General features: G+C 43.4%; 1 protein-coding gene and 1 pseudogene across 2 annotated transcripts in view; both read left to right on the plus strand.

Annotated features, from left to right (window-relative positions):
- Positions 1–21,870, plus strand: part of KIF26B (kinesin family member 26B) — a 508,676-nt gene that overhangs the window by 235,056 nt on the left and 251,750 nt on the right. The window lies entirely within an intron of this gene.
- On the plus strand, positions 8,065–8,638 carry LOC131759296 (phosphatidylethanolamine-binding protein 1 pseudogene; annotated as a pseudogene).

A 21,870-nucleotide genomic window follows, 5' to 3' on the forward strand; every position in this document is an offset into this window, starting at 1 on the left:
TACGCATAGAATTGCCTGGAGCTCTGGTAAATAAGATGAATCTTTCAGATGATCTCCTATCTTTGCATTGATGTTCTTTCCCAAATAACCTTACCAATAATCGTATTGTTGTTGTTTTAATTCATGGAGAAAATGAGCTTCTGGAGGATTTTAATCTACATTCAGAGCAAGTATGGGAAAAATAGTGAAAATCGCCAGCTATCACATGAGCTTTGCAAAGGCAAATTCAAGTTTGGCAGAACTGGTGCTGCCATCTCTGTGGAGTTGGTGAACACATGGCTTTTCAGTTCTGTCTTCAGATGCCACTTCTTATTGTAATATTATTTATTTACAGATTTTACACTTAGTTCACAACCTTTGTAAGACCATAACTTTTTACCAAATTCAAATGAAATTTTCAAGTAAAATTATATAAAGGTCATTTTTCATTATTATTTTTTTATTTCTCTATTTTCTTAATGTAAATAAATGCCTTTAAATCTGTTTTCATAGGTTTTGATTAATTCAGATTACTCAACGCCTTCAAATCCTTGCTTTCTGTCCATTTGCTCATTGTTGGATCCATCACATTAGTTAGAGCTTCTCCCTCTATTTTTCCTCTGTTCTTTTTTTTCCAGTAACAGGGTTATTTTTTATTTACTGACTCTCTTCTTGAAGATTCTGACCTTTACACAATTTTCCATGGTTGATTAAAAATACATAGCTCCCGGGTTTGGAATTTAATGCGTAAATTTTTCTCTTTTTTTTTTTTTGCGGTACGCGGGCCTCTCACTGCTGTGGCCTCTCCCTTTGCAGAGCACAGGCTCCGGACGCTCAGGCTCAGCGGCCATGGCTCACGGGCCCAGTCGCTCCGTGGCATATGGGATCTTCCCGGACCGGGGAACGAACTCATGTCCCCTGCATCAGCAGGTGGACTCTCAACCACTGCGCCACCAGGGAAGCCCTCTGCATAAATTTTGATGTTCACCTCAATATTGGGTTGCCCTCAGATTGATTTTGTGTGGTCCACTTGCTCTGTTTTCTCTCTCTCTCGCTTGCCAAGCTGTCCCTCATTTCCTTCTGCTAACTTTGTGCCTTTTGCCTAAACTCATTTTTTTCTTGGGGATGTTATTATATTTCTGACTATCTCCACCTCTTGTGCAATTTCTTCCATCTTTGTTATTAAACCGTTGCTTGTATCACCTGACGGCCATCTCCAAGCCCCTGTTATGCCGTTGACTCTTGTGACTGACTTAACCGGCATCCGTCTGAGGCCAGAGGTTGCTGTGACATTAAACCAAGACCAGCTCGGGTCCAGAATCAGGGGCTGAGCTGAGCTGAGAGGGCCAACTCCCGGCTCCGAGGCCCTGCCCTCAGACAGGACCCTCTGTTCATCAGCCTTCTTGTGGGACCTGTTCCTGAGTGCTCTGTGCCCACGTGCTGCTGTACACACAGCCACCACTGCTACAGGGAAGGTCCTCCTTAAAAGCCATTTCCGCACTCTCACTGACAGCCAGCTCAAATAGTGCCTTTCACTGGTCACAGCAGATGCTTTTCGTATATAATCTTGTACAGTGAAGGCTTTCTTTAGTCCCTGGGCATGCTGACACATAACAGTAGTAGTTGGTTATTTGCAAGGAGCTTGTTAAGTCAAAGAAGGCTGGAGTGTGAAACTGCTCATGGTGCTTTTGTTCTTCCATCAGGTACAGTTCCCTTAGGGATGCTCACATCTTTCCATTATAAATACAACAGCAAGTATTACCAGAGAAGAACTCTCCTAAACACACCACAGCTGGTCTCAGGTGATCTAGGGGGAGAAACGTGGAGCTGGATGCACAGATCCAACTCTTAATTTGCTGATTGTCTGTGGAGAGATGGGGCAGACTTTCTGCCGCCAGTTTTACAGACTGGAAGTTAATTTCCAGCGCCATGTCTGTTACAACAGAATGATCTCTCTACAAAACAAAACAAAAAACAGTAGGAGCTTTTAGGGGCTCAGATTGGGGAATTTCTCTTATAGGATTATTGTATTTTTCCTGTTTTGTTTGCATCCAAGTATGTACCTTTGTCTCCTTACTCCTTCTAAGGTCTCATTCTGACTTAGTGTCTATCCCTTTCCCCTTTTCTCCCATTACTCTCCACCTTCTCCACTCCACCTCCCTGTCTGCCTCTTCCATGACTCCCATGGAAGTGGGGTTGCCGTTGAACCTTGTAGGGAACACCTGTGGTCAGGGCCGACATGCATAATTGTGCCCTTTGCTGTTTGGCCAAAACTCTACTGGTTGAGCTGAGACGCCTCCCCCTGGGCTCCATCCATCCAAAGGGACGTCTTTTTCTAAACTGCCCAAAGGTGCTGTCTGGGCTCGGTCTCACCAGCTTCTCCTGCCCCTTCCCTGGGGGCTAAACAGTGTCAGGGCAGCGATCTTTGAAGGCCTGAAGTGGAAACTAAATCCCTACCCTCTGAATTTCTTGTTTACTTATTCCTGGCAAGTCATAGCTTTACTTTTCTTAGAAAAGATTCCAGAAAAGAAGGGACTCTTACTCATGTATATTGATGCAGTGAATGTTTAGGAATCATAACTATATGAATATAGTTTCGCTTGAACACTTATCAGTTGCAATATGAAAGGAAAATTCTAAGAAGGAGCCAAATGTATATTTAGTGCTGTCAGATTTCAGGGGCCCGGAAATAGTTTCAGGTGTTTGCTGCATGAAGAAGTAAACCCTTGATTGCTTATGAAAGACAGAGAAAGCACTGAAGAAAAAGTGGCCATAATTCAGTGTCTACACTATGATCCTTTGTGTTCAAAAAAAGATCCTAAAACACTTTAAATATATGACCCTAACAGCCAGTACCCTACCCCGGCAACCCCCAAACCCCTGTTTTGGGGTGTGCAGACCATAATAGAAATGGCACTCATGGCTTGGCCCACACCATTCTGAATTGGTGATCTCTGCTAAAGAAAATGGTCAGTGTTTGCTGCCCCATTCCCATCTCCCGCTGCAGGGAATGTGTAAGATAGCGCATTTTCCAACTTAAGTCCTTTGACGGATGGCCAGTTGGGGTGCTAGCAATCAGCTCACAACATCTGGGACTCATTTGTACAGCTTTGCCTTAGTTGAAAATCCAGTTCATGCCTTGGTGTGGATGTTTGAAGGCAAAGCAATTCCAGTGAGCCTGAAGGATCCCGGTGATTCTTGTCAAATATTCTCAGGGTTAGGCATTCTGGTTCTTACTGAACAATTTTAATGTCCTTTTTACTGATGCAGGGGTGAGGGGAGGGGAAGAAGAGTACTGGATAAAGCAAAGAGAAAGATGGAGTGGCTTGTGGTTGCATCCACAGCCTGCCACTGACATTCTGACTTTAGGCAAGTAACTTAAATCTCACTAAGCCTCAGTTTCTCCTGTTAAACAGAGATCATTGTATCTACCTCATAGGATTATAGTGAGGATTAAATGAAAATGTGATAGTTCTTTGTAAACATCATCTAAATCCTAGAGATGACGTTAAGATGGCATTTGCTATGAAAAGGATGGAATTCTACCCTCAGTGGGAAATCCAATGAATTCTCAACATTCCCTCTAGAGTGGGTGACTTGTGTTGGGCGTACCTTTACAGTGTGTTTACATGCCACTTTGTAATTGGCCTAATGACTACCTAGGACCTCCATGACAATTGTAAAGATCAGGCTTCATGCCTCGGAGAGCAAAACTGCCATCACGGGGGACCGAAGATCACAGCTGGCTCTTAAAGCCTTACCTGGAAAGAATCAGGTGTCACTGGTGATTGAAAACATCAGTGCCCAGCAGAGAGAGAAACTCTGCCTTCTCCTGTGGAGCTCCAGTTAGCTGACTACACACTTCTAAATCTTTTGAAGGGTTTCTTTTTGTAGTTTTATAGTCCTAGAAAAACGCTCAAACAGTAAGAAAGAAAACAAAAGGAAGAAAAGGAGGAGCCATTAAGAATTCTATGACCATATAGCTTGGTGGTGACTGCAGTGTGGGAGCTGGAAGTCTGCCATGACACTGACAGTGAAAATGAATCAAAACAGTAAATAAAATAGAAGTAAAAGAGGAAAATAATCGTTCTCTTTGTTAATACCTTCATGATTTGAATTGGGGGCTGAAGAGGGAAGATATGGTGGCACGGAGTAGATTCAAAAAGAACAATGGGGTTCCCTGGTGGCGCAGTGGTTGAGAGTCCGCCTGCCGATGCAGGGGACACGGGTTTTTGCCCCGGTCCGGGAAGATCCCACATGCCGCGGAGCGGCTGGGCCCGTGAGCCATGGCCACTGAGCCTGCGCGTCTAGAGCCTTTGCTCCGCAACGGGAGAGGCCACAACAGTGAGAGGCCCACGTACTGCCAAATAAAAAAAAAAAAAAGAACAATGAAATGACCTGTGTCCTGAATGAGAAGATGGATGGAGAGAGGATACAATTTTATCTACTATATATTTGATAAAATGTTTCCTTGACTGCACTTCTGCCCCTGCCCTGTTGCAATACCTCTGTAACTTGTTCCTTTCTTCGGTACTTACTCATTTAAAAATAATAGCCTACATTTATTGAGGGTTTCCTATATGCCACACACTACTCTGAGTTCTTTACACGAGTTTAAACTTCAGAAGCCCCCATGAGTTGGCCCTCTTATCATCCCATTGTTTAGATGTGGAAACTGAAGCACAGATTGGTGAGGTAACTCGATCATGGTCAGACCGCTAGAAGGAGATGAGTAGGTGCTTGAGCCAGGCTATCTGATTCCAGAGCTCATGAGCCAGAATGTAAGCTCCATAAGGGGAGAGATATTTGTCTCTTTATTCTTGGCTGAACCCCTAGTGCCTAAAAGAGTACCTAGGAAATGTTTGTTGAATGGATGAACAAATGCTCTTAGCTACTGAGGCAGGAGATAGATGGGCTCCAGGTTAGGCATTTACAATCAGCTTCCTGTTTGCACTTCGAACTAGAAATAACAACAGCAACAGGGTAAATAGCCAAGCTTTGTCTCCTGAGGACACTTTAAGATAACAGTCCTGGCAGGAACAGAGAGGGACTAAGCCTTGTTTGAGTAAAGGATCAGGAGGTCATATATTCCCCAACCGTGGGGCAAGGGAGACACTGTGCATGTGCAGAAAGCCTCCTTGGGGGTCAAAAAGGAGGGGGCACCTCCCCAGAATAGGTGATGCCAAGGCCGTCCCCTAGGCCTCTGGCCTGGAATCCATCTTGGAAAAAAGCTGCCCATGCATGTTGGGGAGGGTCCTAAGGCAGATCAGGTGTGGAAAAAGAAACCAGATAATTGGCCAAAGGTAAACAAAGAGCCGGAAGAACTGCCCTATATGGATGACTTCACTGCCTCTTTACTGCCTCCTCTTGTTAGGGAGGACACCCACGCCCACGCCCTTGCTCTCCGGGTGTGCATCTCTGCCTTGCTTCTGTCTTAAGTAAACAAACTGTTTCTCTGTGTACTCTCCCACTTGTGCTGTGTCTCTAATAATAAACTTGGTACCTGTTTTTACAGTTTTTGCCTCCTTGAGAAATGCATTTTTCAATGGGGGCAAGAGCCAGGGGAATTTTGCTTCTAGCCTCTACCCACTGGTGGACTAGCGGCTAGGATCCCTCGTTTTCACCCAGGCTACCCAGGTCCAATTCCTGGGCAGGGGACTAAGATCTCACTTCAAGTCACTGCTCTCAGTGCTGCCTTTCCGAGATCACTACTATGCTCTCCTGCCTCCAAACTCAAAATGGGTCGTGATGGGTGGGCATTCATGAAGTCTCAACACAAGGATGATCAGTGAGACCATAGTAGAGAAGGAATGCAGAGCACACCACTGAAGACAGAAGGGAGAAACATTTTGACCAACTACTCTGCTTGGCTCAGCCCTTCCTTCCTTCAGATCTTTGCCCAAATGCCACTTAATGGCAAGGCCTTCCCTGACCTCCCTACTTAATATTACAGCTATTCTGGTTCTGCATCCCTTTTCCCACAGAATACCTGTTGTCTTATGAATATCTGTTGAATGAATGAATCTCAGACTCAAAGGGAGATGGGCAGCTAAGTCTCCAGGTTGTCTTCCACTGAATTTCTTTTGAGAAGCTTACATTTTTTTCCCCACGAAATTCAAACTACCTGCTTAGGAATTAAATTATTCTTTTAAATCTAGGATGTTTGGGGGAGATAACATTGTCACAAAGCATGGAAGAAGGCGTTGTTGGGAAATTGAGATTCATATTAAAATGTAAGTACCTGGTTGTCTTTTCAAGAAGAGGATTTGTAGAGACGGGACAAGAGGTGCTGCCTGGGACAGGAAACCAAAGAAAGAGTTAAAGCACAGGAAAGACTTATGAGTTGTAGGGCTAGCACAGTGAAGCAGGGCTCTCCATCTTTTCTCCTGTCTCATTGAAAAGCTGTCTCTTCCTCCCTTGAATAAACCTCTTTGCTTTCTGTCCTGTGCTTTGATTTATTATTTTAATTCTATAGCTGTCTTAGTGAAGTATGTAAAGCATTTGGGGATAAAATCATGTGGAAGACATTACAGAAACTAAAGATGTATTATCTTATGTGGTATTGGGTAGAGGCTCAGTGTGCTGAGGAATCCTATCCTAGATGAAAACACAAATCGTGTCTGTGGCGTTGTGTATTGACTAAGAAACTGACTCCTCATTGAGGGTATAGGAAGGCGGAATTTAGGGAGTACTGTTATAATAATTTGGTGGGAAATAGGTAGAACTGAAACATAAAGAGATCTCATTGAAGTGTCTGCTTTTCATAACTGAGAGATATCCCTGAAGGTGGGATTTTTATTTTCTTGCCTCTGAAGTGGACATAATGACTTTTTCTTTTCCTTCTGTCTGATTACTAAAGTGTAGATTTCAAGAGAACAGGAACTGTGTCTAATCCCCTTATTGCATTTAGCACTGCCTGGTACAGAGTAGGAGCTCAGTACATGAATGTTGAAAGAATGAATCAACCATGCTTGAAAACTTAGGTCTGTCCTGCTTCTCATAAGAATGAACTACTTAAAAGAAACTGTGGGATTATGTAGCCTCAGAGCTATCATCATTCCAAGTACTAGTATTAATGATAAAAATAATTCTGATGGATAAAAAATAAATGGAATATTTTTCATGATTGATTTCCACACAGTTAGATTCAGCAAGACACTATTTCTAATAATCATCTTTTTATTTAGCTGGTGCAAAACTGATTTAAGCATCACATTGTAAGTAGATGCCTTTCCTGGCACCTGGTGTGCTTGTTGTTCATGAAGTACCCTGGAATTCGGGAAATATAATTTCACGAGCCTAGATCATAATAGACTGTGTCATTTTCTTGGCATCCTCAAAACCAAAGCCTTAAGAGTCCATAGTTTGTCCTTTTAAACTCTAGCAAAGGAATGAAAGGGCCTTGGCAGTGATAAAGAAAGAGAAATTCTCTCGGAGTCTGTAAAGTAATCAGCACCAGGCAAGCCACTTGAAATAAAAAAATGAGAAAATATAAACCATCACTCAAAATTTATTTCCAGTCTTTCAGGTGCCTCAAAAAGTAATCATGATTCATTTTCCTGAAATAAATCTTCATCTATTATTATACCTGTCTAAAGTGGCAAGGTGGCACTTGGGGGGAAAGCAGAATACCCCTTAACAGAATTTTAGGGGCACTTTCTAGTGATTAAAAAAAATCCTAAACAGTCTTACATCTATATGCTCTCACCACCTACAAGTGTTTAAAAATCAAAATAAGACCTTGTTTCCACCCTTGAGGAGTTCCAAGCATCAGGTTAAAACTGAGAGAGGTGAACTTCCCTGGTGGCGCAGTGGTTGGGAATCTGCCTGCCAGTGCAGGAGACAAGGGCTCGAGCCCTGGTCCGGGAAGATCCCACATGCCGCAGAGCCACTAAGCCCGTGAGCCACAACTACCGAAGCCCGCGCGCCTACAGCCCGCGCACCTCAACGAAGAGTAACCCTCGGGTTCATGCGCTCCCTGGCCGTGGGGCCTGAGTTGCTTCAGTACAGTTTGCAGACCGCTGGGCGTCTGGGCTGCTGCCCTGCGTGAGTCCTCCCGCAGCTTTCCCCACTGTCCGCCCCTCTCGGCTTCGCGATGCCGGTGGACCTCAGCAAGTGGTCTGGGCCTTTGAGACTGCAGGAAGTGGACGAGAGGCCGCAGCACCCACTGCAGGTCAAATACGGCGGGGTGGAGCTTGACGAGCTGGGCAAAGTGCTGACACACACCCAGGTGAAGAACCGTCCCACCAGCATTGCATGGGATGGCCTTGATCCAGGTAAATTATATACCTTGGTCTTGACAGACCCGGACGCTCTCAGCAGGAAGGACCCTAAATACAGGGAATGACACCATTTCCTGGTGGTCAACATGAAGGGCAACGACATCAGCGGTGGCATGGTCCTCTCCGATTATGTGGGCTCTGGGCCGCCCAAGGGCACAGGCCTTCACCACTACGCCTGGCTAGTTTACCAGCAGGACAGGCCACTGAAGTGTGATGAGCCCATTCTCAGCAACCAAGCTGCAGAGGAGCGTGGCAAATTCAAGGTGGCGAATTTCCGCAAAAAGTACAAGCTCGGGGCTCTGGTGGCCGGCTCGTGTTACCAGGCCAAATGGGATAACTGTGTGCCCAAACTGTATGAGCAGCTGTCTGGGAAGTAGAGGAAAGCCAGGAGATGGACACGGTCCCAGAGTTCCCAAGCAGTGTTTCAGTTTAGTGATGCATGTAGATTTCTCCACTTCCCCCTGCCTGAGCCCTGAGCAGTCAGATTTAGGTTTAGGGTGACTTTTCCTGCTGCCTGTCCTCTGTAATTCTAGGGCGTTTACATTTTGATCAAATTTGAACTCCGTTTTGGTGGGGGATATTTTGGTACTAGGATGTGGCCATCAAAATGTTAATATAAGAATAACAACTCAGACGTTAAAGAAGAAAAAAATTCTGGCAAAAAGACCAGGTCTGCAGAATTAGAACAGAGTATCAAAGAATCTTTAAGGGAGGTTGAAAAAAAGAAAAGGTTGATTGCCTCTGCCTTTGTGAGCCTGAGCCCAGGACTGTCTGTGACAGCATCTCCTGGCATGTGTTTTCACGGCCCTGTCTCTCACTAAGACAACCAGGGGCCAGCACGTCCGCAAGCCGCCCCCCCCCCCATGTGATACATCTCAGGCTGGTTATTGGGTGTCAGTGTCCTGCATATCATTCTCTAAACAAAACCTTGCAGCTCCCAAGGTTCAGGACTTGTGACTGCCCGAGGGTTTTTTCTGGCTGCCAGAGCCCACTGCATTCAAGCGTGGGACAGGCCAGATTGCCAGGCAGGTAGTCCTGTTGGGAGCCGCTCCCAAATAAGTCTGACAGGAGTCGGTGGATAAATACCCCATCTCCCTTCCTCCTTGGTTGGGGTAACACTGAGACAAGGTCTACCCTGTCTCCCTGATTTCCTAAGTAGGACTGAGCCCCAGTTGCCTACATCAGCAATCTGCTTGATAACGCATCCTCTGGTCATTTCTTTCCCTCCCTGTCTTGCTTTCCCACTTCCCTACACCGCTTCCTGGAATCACCTGCCAATTAAAGCTACTAGCACTCTCATCCTTATCCAGGGATGCTTCTAGGGAAACCCAGCAGAAGCTATTGGCAATATATCCTCATTCACTCACCCATTCATGTATCCATTCCTTCATTCATTCACCAGGCATTTGGTAAGCCCATACTGTATGCCAGACATTATATTAGACGCCGAGGATGACAAAAGGGCAGCCACTGCCACCAGGGAGCTCCCCGTCCAGAGGGGCAGCCAGTCCCATTACTGGAGAGTTATAAACAACATGGAAGTCCAGGACAGAGCAGTACAGGAGAGCTCCCAGTATCACTCTCCCCAAGTCTTCTAGTTGTTTGGAAGGTAATGGTGACTTTGCAGCGTGTAGTATTATCAGAAATTGTCTTATCCATTCATTTCCTGTCTCCCCTTCTAGAATGTAAGATCCATAGAAAGAGGCACTTGTCTGTCTTGTTCCATCATTGCAACCTCAACTCTTAGAACGCGGCTGGGGCTCAGTACATATTTGGTGAGTGTGTCTCAGGAGCTTTAGGAGTCTGCCAGCCTTCTCCTGTCCCTCCTCAGGGAGTCCACCTGTGTCGCAGCTCACTGAATTCCACCGTGGGAGTAGTGTCTCCAGTACAGTGTGACAGCCTGTGCTCAGGGCAGGAGAGAAAGAATGAGTGCCGCCTGCACAGCACTGTGCCTTGAGGGTGGGGCCTTCTTTCTGGTCACGTTGGAACTGAGTACTTTGCCCCACCAGGCACCTGAGATGAGTGTTTTCCTTTAACACGATGGAGGGGAATCTACTTCAGAGTCTGTTGACTTAAATGTGAATCACATCTAAAAAATACCTGGATAGCAGCATCTAGGCTGGTGTTTGACCAAACAACTGGGTGCCATAGCCTGGCCAAGTGGACCGTCACACCTAGAATCAGTACTCAGTCTAACTTGAAAGTACTTTCCATTCTGTGCAATTCACCAGGCTCCTACTGAGACAGCCTGAGGTTGCTCCTGGCTCTGGTTCCTTAGCACTGGGGCTGCAGGGCTGTGCCTGCTGGGCTCCAGGTGTGCCTCCTTCCCTCTGTCTGTCCACTTCCCATCTTTATCCTTTGATCCTAAGGGTCCGCACCTGTGAACAGGTATAGTTTAATCCTTGTGTCATTTGGATCAGTTGGAGAGTCCCATATCATTTATCACTGAAGATGCTGAGCATTTTGGTTTAGCTTTCACACTAAAGGTAGAGAAAATAAAAATAGATATTATGAATCTTTACGCTTCTCCTGTGGTCCTAATCACAAACCACAGCCTCAAAGTCCTATGGTGGATTACTACTTGTCATGTTCTTTATTTCCTTTAAAGCTAGGCACATGAGGAAGATTGATTTATGGAGCCTAGATCCTGCTTAGTTAGTGGTGGGGAGGGAAGCTGCAGTAAATTTAGGCATCACTAGTGTTTCTTTACACATTCAGGGAAAAAAAAATTAACTTAAATCCATTGCTACAGAAGCTCATAAATTAAAAAATACCAAGTCTCTTCCCTATACACCTGGAACATCAAAATTACAATCCATTCATTCTGTGATTGCCTCCTTCACAAAAGAGGCATGGGGGTGATGGCTCAAACAGGATTTCCCAACATAGCTTTGATATCCAAGCAATGACTCACCCATGTCTTTTGACCTGTGCTTAAAAAATATTTCCGGGTAAGGGAATTATTTACCTGAAGTATAGACTCTAAGAATTTGGTCCCATTATCTTTTTCCTCCAACCTTCCTCTTTTATTACTCTCTCTTCTTTCTCTCCCTCTCTGTCTTGAGTTTTGGTTTGGGTTTGTTATTTTACATAAATTTCAAAACAAGTCTAACAGCATCAGAAACAAAACACAGAAAAGTCTCCTTTATTTTCCATTCTGTTCTGAACCATAGATTCCTCCATGTACTCAAATAATACACCCAAGAGGACTGGTAGAATGAATTTGATTAGCCTCTTAAATGTTTTAGCACCTGCACACCACAGTGCTTCCAAGAGTGGGGAAAAGATTTTTCCTCCTATCCCTAAGGGATGGCTTGTTACTTGGACCGTGTAGCTGTGTATGCCACTTTACTGAAGTTAAGATTGAGTAGCCCTGGTGGAGAAAGAAAATCCTAAATAAGTACAGGTGCAGCTTCGAGGCCCCATATGTTTTTGTTTTCATTTTTGTTTTCATTTTATTGAAGTATAGTTGATTTACAATGTTGTGTGAGGCCCCATATACTTTTACTTCTTAATTTTGTTCTTTGAGGACCATGTTTACTTCTTTTGAGAAAAAGGCATAAATAAAGGAAAAAGAGAGGCTATACTTTATTTAGATTTTCAGGAAGCCTTTAAAAATATGTCATACTGGAAGCAGTAGAAATGATTTTACACTACCCTTCCCCCAGTCCTTCACTCTTAGGTATTTTTACTGTAGAGAAGTTAAGGCATTGAAAGTTCACAGAAATATTATTCATAATAACCAAAAACTGGAAACAACCCAAGTGTCCAATGGATAAACAAACGTGGCATATTCGTATAATGAAATACTACTCAGAATACTCAAACTATTCATATGTGCACCAACATGGATGAATCTCAAAGTGATTATAGTGAGTGAAAGAAGCCAGACTCCCCCACCAAAAACAGAAGACAACGTACAGTATGATTTCATTTCTATCCGATTATAGACAATACGAAGTAATCTATAATGACAGAAAGCATATCAGTGGTTGACTAGGAATGGGGGTGGGGAGGGACAGATAACAAATGGGCAGGAGAACGCTTCTAGGGGTAATGGATGTGTCTGTTATCTCGCGATGGTTTCCCAGGTGTATACACATGACAAATCTCACCAAATTGTAAATGTGTACAGTTTATTATACATAAATTATACCTCACTAAAGCTAACTAATTGAGTTTTCTTGGGATTAGAGACAATGTTTTGAGATGGAGAGAGAATTACCTTAGAGAGTAAATGAAGAGTTGGGATAAATTATCATTTTCTCTGGAAGGAAAAGGGTTTATAATAGGAACCCCTAAGAAGGCATGTTGAACTGGCTTTATTTAACACTTTTTTCAAGGGCTCAAGATGAGAAGTACCATGGGAAATTTTCCAACTTTGTGCACAGAACTAAGTTCTTCTCGGTAATAAAGACACCATCAAGGTAGGATGAGCAGGAGATGAAATGAGCAGAGGAATTCTAATGAGAGCAGGAAGAAACAGTTTGGGTGAAATAATTCAAACTCTTCTGTGAGATGCAAGACTCTGAGAACTGATTATCACTGCGGAGGAAAACCTGAGGACTCCGTTGCCTGAAGGTTCAGTCTAAGATTAAGACCAGGAAACCAACACTGACAGAATTTGTTGGACATTATCACAAAGGATATTGGAAACAAAGTGAAAGGTATTGTCTTACCCTTGGACAAAATAGCAATTTGGTTGAACCTAGAAGTTCTTAGGAAGTTTTGACAAGTACACCTTAAAATACAAGAGGGAAGCAAAAACCATCGAGGGGGAGGAGGAACTTCCTGTTGGAGAATAGGCGGTTGGAAGAACTCCTCAGTGTGGAAGACAGGACGCGGGAGGGAATCTGAGTAGCTCATGTAACATGTGTATAGATTATTCACTAAATCTTGAGTTGGCTCTTAAGATCAAGAAGAAGCAGCATTAGGGAAAAATAAAGCAAGCTGTCCTCCACATCCTAAGACACGGTACCGACTGAGACTATAAATCTGCAGGTCCAGATTCATTCACAGATGGTAGGCTGATGGGAAGCTGTTAGCCAGAGTTGTGGTGTAGGGAGCAAATCCCCAACTTCAGATGCCGTAGAGGGTAAAGACCTGCCTCTCTCATGCAGGGGGAGATGGAATTCTCAGCTCAATGCCTCAGGACTCCGGCCCAGTATCATGGCTGTTCTAATCTGTTTTTGAAGTGGTCTTTTTTACAGCATTTTAAAATGTGGCTTCATTATCCTGAACATTTTTATCAAGTAACAAATCAGCTTTTATAAATGCATAAAGTTGGCTGAAAGCAGGCCAGGATTTCAAAGCCCCCCTTCGGCACGTCTAGGTTGGGCAAACGTCATGGACCCTCTCCTTTGGACGCAGACTCAGGGGCAGGCTGGTGTAGAGTGACGTCTGTCATCCGATGTTTCGGATATGAACGTCGGCATAGCAGATGCTAGGCAGTTCCCCCCTGCACCTGGATTGTTTCATGCCCAAAAGGAAGGAATAAAAATCCAAATCAGTGCAGTCACTCAGAAAGAGGACATGGCGTGCTCTCCTTGGCTTCGTGTGGAATTGCGAAGTTCTGCTTTAGGACTGTGAACTCCAGCCATCTGCTTGCTTGGATCCTGGAGAGCAATACTGCTGGTATCTGCCGCCCTAATGAAGAGGGCGCAGAGCACGGAGGTGCTGCTATCCGGTTCCTCACCGTCCGGCGAGGAGCTGGGCTTGGGAAACGCGGGGATTCACATTTGAAAGTGAAGACGCAGGAAGCCTGATGGCTCCCAGAGGACACAGCCTCCAGGTTTCCTTTGTAAAAGAAACGGGACTGTATAGTTTAGGAAACACATTGACTTTTTTCAAGTTGTCTGCACCTCAGCCACAGCTGAATAAAAGAGTCTTTCTCTGTTGCTGGCTTCTTGTTTGCCTTAATCCTATAATTTTCTGATGCTTATGACCATTGGTGATTCTCCGACTTTCTCCTTGTCCTCCCCCCCTCCCCATCTATATGTTGGCTCCTGGGAGCAGGGGTTCCAGTCCACCTGGCTCACCAGCATGTGATTCTGACAGTAATGAGCCACATGGGGAGACCCCAGGAGAGGAACAAGAATAGGTCATCCCTATATTTTTATGTGGAGATTGATAATCTCCACATACAGGCTAACAATCTTGGCAGAAGGTGAACAACACATTAAACAGAGGGGAAAAGATAATAAAACATCTCCTGCTGTTTAACAGTCGTTGGGTGGAAACGTTCCCTGGAACTATCCAGCTGTTGCACTTGATGGCTCATAAAACCTCGGTAACGTCTGTCAAGGGCCTTTTTTCTTGGTGAGGGACCATTTTTTTCATGCAGTTATGATAGCATCTGGTTCCTGTCCCTGGAAATGCAAAGAATCCACAGGCACAGGCAGGCAGCTGCCAGGGAAGAGCCGGACTGCAGAGGCATCTGGCTCCTCTGATGGGTTTTGGGTCACTTCTGATCTAACGGGCACCATCAGAATGTAGATGCAGACTCAGAGGGCGGTCTGAGCATCTGCTATGTTCCAAGTTATCATATTTAATCCTCACAACTGTGAGGTAGGGATTATCACCATTTAAAAAAGAATACCACGGAAACCGGAGCCCTGGAGTCTTTGAGGAAACGTACCCAGGTCACACTGCTGCAGGTGACAGTCCAAGATGTCCATATCTGGTGGCCTTTGCTCTGTGCCACATTGCTGCAAAGATGGAAGAAGAGAGGAGTTGCTTGCTGTGTGTGCTCTGGGTACGTACGTGTGAAATAGCTCTGCACTTGCTTCTCCCACCTGGTGCTTGTGCACGTGTGTGCTGAGAAAGGGGTGACACTTGCCAGAATATTCAAAGTAAACCATGGGAGTACTAAGTGACCTGCTGTTTTAGGTCAGGTTTCCCAGGAGCAGGTCCTGAAGTAAGGAGCCCTGTGCAAGTGATTTATGAAGAAGATGGTCCCCGGGGGACCTGTAAGGGAGTGAGAGAGAGGCCAGGAAGGGAAGAGAAAGGGGAAGCCAAAGAAAGGTACATCTTCGCACCCTCCCTCCGGCAGAGGTTGGCTTTCAGCATCAGCCTGGTTCTGCTGGGGAACTACACCTCAGAGCTGTCCTGAGCTGGGCAGCAGAGCTGGGGCTGTAATACTCCCTGACCGCCTATTAGAGTTGCAGGAGAGCAGGAAATCCCAGAGACTTCTGGCCAACTCTCCACTCAAGCAGGCAGACCAGACTCCAGCAGCCCAAGGATAGGCCTTTGGAAAAGAGCAGCAGGTGCTGACTGTCAGAAGCAGAGTGCACTGAAGGGAAGCACACAAAATGCTGCAAGAGCACTGCGGGGCCCTGGGCTCTGCACCAGCCTTGTCACCTGCACCTGCCCTTTGTCACACCCAGCTGGCAGAAGAGGAGACTGATGAGATAGGAAGACAGCAGGGAGATGAATCAGGGACCCCTGGTGTTTTCAAGCAACACCATAAGCTCCATCTCCACAAGAAAGAATGTTGATTTTTTCTGAATTCTGGGAATGGTGTTTTTTCTATCACTGAGTTCACATGTCTTTGATCAATGAGCCACTTTCAACCCAAGTCAGCACGGAACAGAATGTTGGGTTATTTCATGTTGGATGATATAATTCATGTGGACAAGGCAGATCTCTTGGGAGTGAAGGGAAGTTGTTCCCAAGTAAACTTCCGTGTTTTCTTACGAGGTGGGAAAATGGAACGGGAAAATAAAAAGTCGGGGGTGCCCAAGACAGAGAGCCTCCCCATCTGAAACCATGCTGTGACTTGAAGTACCGCAGATTCCAGACCCATGTGTGTCGTTCTTCAAAACCAATAGCTGCATGTGAAAAAAAAAAATTATATAGTATGTGAACCCATAGCAATAATATTTTAAATGAAAACAGATTTCTTCCATTTAAAAGAAATGTCAGCTCTTTGTTTTGGGGTATGGGGGTTCCCCACATGTGTTCCAGCTGAACAGGAACACCAAATCCTGATGTAGTTTATAGCAGAATCTGGTTCTGTCCTTAGCTCTGTTTGTATCTGTCACAGACATCAGCATCGAGGACCCTAGACGCCAAGTACCTTATGGTTTTAAAGCTGTGACTGAGCAGAGACACGAACGAATCTTCCTCCTCTTTGGGCTGTTTGAGGGTACAGAGGGTGAAATCCAAGCGTGGTAATCAGGGACTACAGTGAACCATGCTTCTCTTACTATGTAAGCCTAGTCTTCCTGGCAACCCCAGCATGGGGAGAACCATCAAAGGGGCATGGGTGAACACTGAAACAGGTAATGAATGAAAATGTTTTATGATGATAATGGAATTACAATTTTTTAAGTGTACTTATTCTTTAGAGACATATACTGAAATATTTACAGATGAAATGTTACAATAATGCAGAAGAAGAGAGAAGTGTTTGAGGGAGGGGGTATACATGGAATAAGACTGGCAATGAGTTGATAATTGTTGAAACTGGGTTTCAACACAGACTGTTCTATTTGTGTATATGTTTGAAATTTTCCATAATAAGAAGGAAAAAAGGTCATGAAACTAGTTTATACTTAAGGATCCATCCAGAAGGCTCTTTGGAAGCACAGTCCTGCTGGTCCCAAAGTATACCTTGCATTCTCCCTGGTGACCATAATTATAACCTCTGCTGCATGACTGCTGCGGACACCTGGCACTACTGCCACCACCCCACTCCTCCCAGGATCCCATTCCTCCAGGCGCAGGGCCCCCAGCATTACGATTCTAGTAGGACTCCTCCCTTATTTCTTGCAAAATTAGTCTTTAAAAAAACTTTTTAAAATTTAAGTATTGTTGATTTACAATGTTGTGTTAGTTTCTGGTGTACTGTAAAGTGATTCAGTTTTGTCTATATATTCTTTTTCAGATTCTTTTCCATTATGGTTTATTATAGGATACTGAATATAGTTCCCTGTGCTATACAGTAGGACCTTGTTGTTGTATCTATTTTATACATAGTAGTTTGTATCTGCTAATACTGAACTCCTAATTTATCCTTTCCCCATCTCTTTTCCCCTTTGGTAACCATAAATTTGTTTTCTATGTCTATCAGTCTGTTTCTGTCTTGTAAATAAGTTCATTTGTATCATATTTTAGATTCCACATTTAAGTGATACACATGGTATTTGTCTTTCTCTTTCTGACTTACTTCACTTAATATGATAATCTCTATGTCTATCCATGTTGCTGGAAATGGCATTATTTCATTCTTTTTTTATGGCTGAGTAATATTCCATTTTATAAACATACCACGTCTTCTTTATCCATTTGTCTGTCGATGGACGTTTACTTTGTTTCCATGTCTTGGCTATTATAAATAGTGCTGCTATGAACATGCAAACTTACTCTTGACATGAGTGCTAGGGACTGAGCTAATTTAAGCAACACTGACTATTACAACTTGGTTGGCCCTTATGACATTCCCTTTTCTCAGAAAAAAACATTAAGATAAACACTGGGTTTGTTTGCTTCTATAGAAGGAGCCCAGCTAAATTTTATAGTGCTAGTTAAGAAAAGTATAAGGAGCTGTGATTTAGTCCCAGACATCTGCAGCCTTGTGGCCATGTGGGCAACTAGGCCTAGAGCAGGCTCAGAAAAGAATCAGGCCTGGGATCCCAGCCTCTTGACTCCGAGGTGGATTTTTATCCCACAAGGCCACCTCCTTTTGGTAAGTCTGGAGGTTCTAGAGTTTAACTAGAGGAACATGAAAACTGACCTCTAGGTTTAAGAGTAATTTAAAGAATAACCAAAAAACTATTATAAAGCAGTTAACTCTTATGTGAATGGTTTATCTCATGGAGGTGGTATCTGATACAACTGCAAATCCTGCTGTCTTCCAATTTACAAAATATCAACGTGGAACTCTAGCCCCTGCCATTTTACACAAAGACAGATCATTACTACTATCACTAGGGAGTTCACACAGACATTGACTGGGTTCTGGAGGAGAAAAGGAAATTCCATTATGTGGGAAGTAAATTTCATTTTCTTTCATATATGGGGGTACAGTTTCTGACTACACCTCTGGTCTCTTTCATAAAGATATATGTACCGTGAACGCTAACAGATTCTAGGATATATAATCTGATTGATTGATTGGATAGTAATATGCTCTGCAGTTGCAACTCTCAGCTCTGTTTTATTTGCCCCTTCACCTTAGGGCATGTGGGTGGATCAGGCTGGCTCTTCTGGAGCTGGTGCATTGCTAGTAAATTCCATGCTGCTTCTGTGCTTTGGTCTCCTCTCCTCAAGGTCAGTTGATACTGATCAGGACAAGAAGCTCATGGCTAATGTTCCAGCCCTGATGTTTTAATTCATTCTGCCCAACTTATCTTTCATTTTGAGTATCCACTAAGTGAATAAGAATATGCATAGTACTGGGAGGATAGATCATAACTCTTAATAAGGACTAATCGTAGAAAGAAGGAATTAGTATAGATCTTCTGGAGGGCTGGCTGATGCTTAGAAGCCTGGAGGAGACCTGAGAGTTCTCTCAGTTACAGAAACAGCCCAAACTCTTCTCAGCTTGGTGTGCAGACAGATAGCTATCATTCAGATTCAGAATTGACATCACAACCTATAAAGTGTTGAATCCTCTCTTGCATTCCCAGAACTACCTTGGATTTTAATAACTTCATGTTCTCCATACATTGAAAAATATACTTATTGCACATCTATGGATTCCAGATAGTGAGGTCTGCTAGGCTTTGGCTAGCTTTGTGATTTTTTTTTTTTTTTTTAACATCTTTATTGGAGTATAATTGTTTTACAATAGTGTGTTAGTTTTCCCTCTACAACAAACTAAATCAGTTATACATACACACATGCTCCCACATCTCCTCCCTCTTGCATCACCCTCTCTCCCACCCTCCCTATCCCACCCCCCCAGGCGGTCACACAGCACAGAGGTGATCTCCCTGTGCTATGCAGCAGCTTCCCACCAGCTATCTAATTTACATTTGATAGTGTATATATGTCCCTGCCACTCCCCCACTTCGTCACAGCCCACCCCTCCCCCTCCCCATATCCTCAAGTCCATGCTCGAGTGAGTCTGTGTTTTATTCCCGTCCTACCACTAACCTCTTCATGACATTTTTTTCCCTCAGAGTCCATATATATGTGTTAGCATACGGTATTTGTTTTTCTCCTTCTGACTTACTTCACTCTGTATGACAGACTCCAGGTCCATCCACCTCATTATAAATAACTCAGTTTCATTTCTTTTTATGGCTGAGTAATATTCCATTGTATATATGTGCCACATCTTCTTTATCCATTCATCTGTTGATGGACACTTAGGTTGCTTCCATGTCCTGGCTATTGTAAATAGAGCTGCAATGAACATTTTGGTACATGAGTCTTTCTGAATTATAGTTTTCTCAGGGTATATTCCCAGTAGTGGGATTGCTGGGTCATATGGTAGTTCTATTTGTAGTTTTTTAAGGAACCTCCATACTGTTCTCCATAGCGGCTGTATCAATTTACATTCCCACCAGCAGTGCAAGAGGGTTCCCTTTTCTCCACACCCTCTCCAGCATTTATTGTTTCTAGAGTTTTTGATGATGGCCAATCTGACCGGTGTGAGATGATATCTCATTGTAGTTTTGATTTGCATTTCTCTAATGATTAATGAGGTTGAGCATTCTTTCATGTGTTTGTTAGCAATCTGTATATCTTCTTTGGAGAAATGTCTATTTAGTTCTTCTGCCCATTTTTGGATTGGGTTGTTTGTTTTTTTGTTATTGAGCTGCATGAGTTGCTTATAAATTTTGGAAATTAATCCTTTGTCAGTTGCTTCATTTGCAAATATTTTCTCCCATTCTTTTTTTTTTTTTTTTTTTTTTTTTAACATTTATTGGAGTATAATTGTTTTACAATAGTGTGTTAGTTTTCCCTCTACAACAAACTAAATCAGTTATACATACACACATGCTCCCACATCTCCTCCCTCTTGCATCACCCTCTCTCCCACCCTCCCTATCCCACCCCCCCAGGCGGTCACAAAGCACAGAGGTGATCTCCCTCTGCTATGCAGCAGCTTCCCACCAGCTATCTAATTTACATTTGATAGTGTATATATGTCCCTGCCACTCCCCCACTTCGTCACAGCCCACCCCTCCCCCTCCCCATATCCTCAAGTCCATGATCGAGTAAGTCTGTGTTTTATTCCCGTCCTACCACTAACCTCTTCATGACATTTTTTCCCTTAGAGTCCATATATATGTGTTAGCATACGGTATTTGTTTTTCTCCTTCTGACTTACTTCACTCTGTATGACAGACTCCAGGTCCATCCACCTCATTATAAATAACTCAGTTTCATTTCTTTTTATGGCTGAGTAATATTCCATTGTATATATGTGCCACATCTTCTTTATCCATTCATCTGTTGATGGACACTTAGGTTGCTTCCATGTCCTGGCTATTGTAAATAGAGCTGCAATGAACATTTTGGTACATGAGTCTTTCTGAATTATAGTTTTCTCAGGGTATATTCCCAGTAGTGGGATTGCTGGGTCGTATGGTAGTTCTATTTGTAGTTTTTTAAGGAACCTCCATACTGTTCTCCATAGCGGCTGTATCAATTTACATTCCCACCAGCAGTGCAAGAGGGTTCCCTTTTCTCCACACCCTCTCCAGCATTTATTGTTTCTAGAGTTTTTGATGATGGCCAATCTGACCGGTGTGAGATGATATCTCATTGTAGTTTTGATTTGCATTTCTCTAATGATTAATGAGGTTGAGCATTCTTTCATGTGTTTGTTAGCAATCTGTATATCTTCTTTGGAGAAATGTCTATTTAGTTCTTCTGCCCATTTTTGGATTGGGTTGTTTGTTTTTTTGTTATTGAGCTGCATGAGTTGCTTATAAATTTTGGAAATTAATCCTTTGTCAGTTGCTTCATTTGCAAATATTTTCTCCCATTCTGAGGGTTGTCTTTTGGTCTTGTTTATGGTATCCTTTGCTGTGCAAAAGCTTTTAAGTTTCATTAGGTCCCATTTGTTTATTTGTGTTTTTATTTCCATTTCTCTAGGAGATGGGTCAAAAAGGATCTTGCTGTGATTTATGTCGTATAGTGTTCTGCCTATGTTTTCCTCTAAGAGTTTGATAGTGTCTGGCCTTACATTTAGGTCTTTAACCCATTTTGAGTTTATTTTTGTGTGTGGTGTTAGGGATTGTTCTAATTTCATACTTTTACATGTAGCTGTCCAGTTTTCCCAGCACCACTTATTGAAGAGGCTGTCTTTTCTCCACTGTATATCCTTCCCTCCTTTATCAAAGATAAGGTGACCATATGTGTGTGGGTTTATCTCTGGGCTCTCTATCCTGTTCCATTGATCTATATTTCTGTTTTTGTGCCAGTACCATATTGTCTTGATTACTGTAGCCTTGTAGTAGAGTCTGAAGTCAGGGAGCCTAATTCCTCCAGCTCCATTTCTCGTTCTCAAGATTGCTTTGGCTATTCGGGGTCTTTTGTGTTTCCATACAAATTGTGAAATTTTTTGTTCTAGTTCTGTAAAAAATGCCAGTGGTAATTTGATAGGGATTGCATTGAATCGGTAGATTGCTTTGGGTAGTATAGTCATTTT

The sequence above is a fragment of the Kogia breviceps genome, chromosome 1 (assembly GCF_026419965.1).
Source record: "Kogia breviceps isolate mKogBre1 chromosome 1, mKogBre1 haplotype 1, whole genome shotgun sequence".
In the NCBI taxonomy this organism is placed as follows: Eukaryota; Metazoa; Chordata; class Mammalia; order Artiodactyla; family Physeteridae; genus Kogia; species Kogia breviceps.